Raw genomic sequence first — 5,288 nt, forward strand, 5'->3', positions numbered from 1 at the left:
ATGGACGTCCCAAAATGCTGACAAGAGTTCAAAGCAAGCGAGGAATTATTACAGAAAGCTGTCGGAGTTGCGAGTGATCTAACAGCTTCCAATCTTGGAGAAGGTAATTCTATCCCAAAACAGCTCAAGAGATCAAGGGCTCCAGGGAGATTACAGCGGCGAAAAGTAATATACTGAGTGAAAAATGGCGGCTTTATCTTTTTACTCTCTGAACTGTCTGATAAGTTGAACCTAAACCTAACCTATTAACATAACAAAGCCGGCTGTAAATAACTTTGACTATACAGACTCCTTCAGGGGGTTTTGAGTTAATTATACAAGTCTGGAAGGCTCGAAGGGAAAAACTTATTTTAGCAATTTATATGTAGAGTGATAGCAGTTGGTCAGCGTTTGGACAAGTGGAAGAGAGACATCTACTGGCGAAACCTGGAACTTCCCCCCCCCCCCCTCTTAATACCCTAAGAGAAAACAGGATTTTTCTTTGCTGACTATATTCTCTGGACAGCCTTTGGATTCTACTATCTGGAGAGAGAGAAAGAAGATCTATTGGAGCAGGGGAACCCAGAACATTTTCATATAATTATCCAATACAGGAGGTTGAACTTAAAACCTAGGAATTAATGTGATAATATTACCATCAAAGGAATATATTGTTTTTGCTATTGTTATTGTTGTAAGATCACTAACCCTAACTTCTTTCAATATTAGTGGCACTACTACTGATTAATCTAGGATAATATAAGCAATAACTATAAACATTCTATCCTTAGATTTTATTAAGTAATCAAAATAGATTAATAGAAAGTTAGGAGCATTATAAATGTGACATACACACACACATATATATATACAGTGATAAACCGATAAGTCTCCCACACTATCCTACTATCCTATGACAGCTGTTCCTATATAACACACGAACTAATCGATATATAGAGTTTACTACCCCCTATCACTATTTAAAATTGAAATTTGAGTAGAGGTAGAGGGAAGAGGAGAGGGAGAAGAAGGAAGGTAGGTAGGTAGGTAGGTAGGTAGGAAGGAAGGAAGGAAGGAAGGAAGGAAGGAGGAAGGGAGGTAGGAAGGAGGGAGGAAGGAAGGGAGGAAGGAAGAAAGAAGAGAAGGAAAGAAAGAAGGAAAGAAAGAAAGAAAGAAAGAAAGAAAGAAAGAAAGAAAGAAAGAAAGAAAGAAAGAAAGAAGGGGGACTGGAGAAAGTTACGAGGGAGAGAAGTAAGTGGGAGTTCTGGGGGGAAATTATAGTAGGGATCCAACTTCTCCAAAAAATGACAAGTAGTATGAATTTTACGAAAATTGGCACAGGGAGAAAGCCAGCATCCCAGCCATCCCTAGCGGCTGCCAGTCCCTTGAACCAAAGATCTTCGGAGGATATGCCTCAGAGAGAAAGATCCAATTCAACTAAGGAATTGCAGATGATGCTACAGTCAATGCATGAGGCAATGGCTAAAAATCACGAAGAACTTAAAAAGGACATTAAAGAAATAAGGAGTGATACAGTAGAATTAAAGGAGAGAATGCAGAAGATGGATGATAAATTTGAGAAGTTCCAGGAACAGATCAATAAACACGAACAAAGAATAAATGTAATAGAAGGAAGGTTGGAAAAGGAGGTTGAAAAAATGGAGCAGCTGAGCGCTAGGCTGATCCAGGCAAACAAGGAACTTGAGTTAACGGTCCTCACATTAGAATCAGAGAAAGCAGCCCAATTCCTACGGTTCCAGAACGTAAAGGAAGAAAAAGGTGAGGATTTACCAGACATGATGGCAGACCTAATGGCAAAGGCTTTGGGAATAGAAAAGGACGAGATGGCAAGTGAGATCGACGAGACGTATAGAATACAGACAAACTACGCAAAAAAGAATAATCTCCCAAGAGTCCATGTAAAGTTTGTTAAAAAATCAATACGTGACGAGGTGCTGAATAGAATTAGAGACAACCCGATAATTTACAACCAACGACAATTAATAGTTCTAAAACAGGTACCAAGGAGAATCAGAGAATTAAGAAGGCCCTACCAATTTTTAACATCTGTCCTGAACAAATATGAAATTAACTTTAGATGGCTGATGCCGGAGGGCGTACTGGTAACCTGGAGAGATAGAAGATTTAGAATAGACACAATAGAACAAGCGGAAGACTTTTACAACACCCTAGTTGGACAGGAGGAGGAGAAAGACGAAGGAGAACAGGCGGGAGCAAGGAGGCAAGGATCCAGGGTACAGATAAGAAGAGAGAAGGAACCAGTGGAGATACGAAAGGAAAAAGAAGTCGTTCTAGACGAAAAAGGGGAAGAACCAAAGGAAGTGAGAGAAATAAGGGCAACAAGAAGCACACGACCCAAATACACATAGCAGTATGTCGGGAGAAATCAAGATCCTATCATTGAATATTAATGGTCTAAACTCACCCCAGAAGAGGAAAACAGTATTTAATAAAACATTTGAACTACGATATAATTGCAATGCAAGAGGTCCATATGACTAAAAGACAGATCCAGATCTTAGAATGTCCTAGATTGGGCAAAATCTACGCAGCACTGGCTGACCAAAAGAAAAGAGGAATAGCACTATATGTCAAAGACACAATTCAGACTAAACTAATTTACCATGATGAGGAAGGGAGGATACTAATCGTGGAAATAATGTTAAATCAAAAAAAGGTGTCACTGGTTGTAATATATGCACCCAATGAAGGCCAGGAAAATTTCTATCACAAACTACATGGCATTATTCGAGAGAAGGGAACTGAAAATGTCTGTTTACTGGGCGACTTCAATGCTATAGTTGACCCGAAACGGGACTATAAAAGTGGAAAGAAGAGAAAAGGAGCTAGGAGAACTTTGCCAAGGTCATTCTTCCAAATGGCTGAAGAACTAAATTTGTTTGATGTATGGAGAGAAAGATATCCAGAGGCTAAGCAATATACCTTCTACTCGAACCGACACGAATCCTGGTCAAGGATAGATATGGTCTGGCTGCCGATGGAGTTAATCTCAGAAGTGAAGGAGATAGATATAGAACCCAATCTATGGGCTGACCACAATCCCATGAAGATTATTTGGAAGAAACAAAAGGGCAGTTACCGTTGGTCACTCAATAGGTCAATTCTAAAAGACCAGGAATACATTAATAGAGTCAACCAAAAATTAAGATTCTTCTTTAAAGAAAATGGACCAGGAGACACATCCATACAAAACCTATGGGATACGACTAAGGCATTTATAAGAGGGGTCACAATATCAGCTACAGCCAGGAAGAAAAAAACTGAGAATCTAAAAATAAGAGAGCTGAAAGAAAGGTATAGAAATTTAGAGAGTGAATTACAAAAGAAACCGCAGAACAGAAGTATAAAAGGAAATATGGAACTGATTAAACATGAATTGGCTATATTTGAAAAAGCAAAATTGGCACAATCTATAAAAAAAGCAAAACAAAACTTCTTTGAGAATGCAAATAAACCGGGGCGATGGCTATCCTATAGGCTGAGGAAGCAAAAACAAGAGAACTGGATCAATAAACTACAAGATGAAAAAGGCAAGATCTGCTACCAACTAGAGGAAAAGAAAAAGATTATCCAAGAGTTTTATGATCAATTATATAAAGAAAACCGAGACTATACAAAGGAAGGAATATTACAGTATTTGGGAAAGTCAGATCTGCCAAAGGTACCAGAGGAGATTAAGGACATGTTCAATGAAGACATTAAAACATCAGAGATAACCGAGGCCATACAAAGACAAAAGAATAATAAAGCTGCAGGGCCGGATGGGTTGCCAGCGGAAATTTATAAAGAATTCCAAGATATACTTGTCCCAACGTTGTTAGAAGTCTACAACGCTGTGTTGAAAGAGGCGAAGACACCGTTGTCATGGACGGAGGCTAACATTGTACTATTACCTAAGGCGGATACAGACCAGGTGCTTATACAAAACTACAGACCAATATCACTGCTAAATGCAGATTATAAAATCTTTGCCTCAATAATAGCAGAAAGGCTGAAAAAAATTCTTACATCGTTCATCCATACAGACCAAAACGGATTCCTCCCCAGAAGACAAATTAAAAACAATATGAGAATTATGTTGGACATTCTTGAATATTATGAAGTGCACAATGATAAACAGGTTGCACTAATATTTCTCGATGCCCAAAAGGCATTTGATAATGTCAACTGGGAATTTTTGCACCAACAATTAGATTATATGGACTGTGGGGACAAATTTATAAACACGATCAGAGCAATTTATACAAACCAAAAAGCCAAAATAATAATCAATGGTGAACTAACACGAAGTATTGTAATCCAGAAGGGTACAAGACAAGGTTGCCCCCTATCCCCCCTGTTGTTTATACTAACCCTAGAAGTACTAGCCAGGAATATACGTAAAGAGGTACAGATAAAGGGACTAGAAATTAAAAAGGAGCAATTTAAATTACAGGCCTTTGCGGACGATTTAGTGTTTGTGCTAGAAGATCCTATGGAATCTGGTACAAAACTCATTGAGAAACTGACAGAGTATGGGAAAATAGCGGGTCTGAAGATAAATATGACAAAGACCAAAATGCTGACTAAAAATATGAAATCAAAAGCAAAAGAGGAGTTAACGAAGAAATTGGGTATCCAAATTGTCAAAAAAGTCAAATATCTTGGTATACATTTATCTGCGAGGTGTGTGACCATCAAAGAAGACAACTATACCAATCTGATTAATAAAACTAAGAAGGACCTAGAAAGATGGAAAAACCTACAACTGTCCCTGATGGGCAGGATTGCAGTTATAAAAATGAATATACTACCCAAATTTCTTTTCCTATTTCAGAACATACCCATTAAATTAGAAAAAGGTGTCTTTAAAGATCTGAATCAATTGGTTTCGAAATTTATCTGGCAGGGAAGAAAAACAAGAATAAAACTTAAGGCTATGCAAGACACTAAGGAAAAGGGAGGATTTGGTGTACCAGATTGGGAACTCTATTATACTGCGGCTATATTAACATGGCTAAGGGAATGGATAATGCTGAGAAATAAAAGATTACTCAAATTGGAAGGTCATGACCTCCAAGCAGGCTGGCATGCCTTCCTCTGGTATGAAAAAGGATCTGCACACAAATATTTTAGTAGACATTACATTAGACAATCTCTGTTAATCATATGGAATAAAATTAAACATGACCACTATACTAGAAATAAGTTATGGGAAATTGTACTTTAGCCCTAGGACAAATCCAAAACAAGTCCACACATTGCACCTTGGTGGATATTTTGGCAGA

Source organism: Natrix helvetica, assembly GCF_964273705.1.
Source record: "Natrix helvetica genome assembly, chromosome: 3".
Classification (NCBI taxonomy): domain Eukaryota; kingdom Metazoa; phylum Chordata; class Lepidosauria; order Squamata; family Natricidae; genus Natrix; species Natrix helvetica.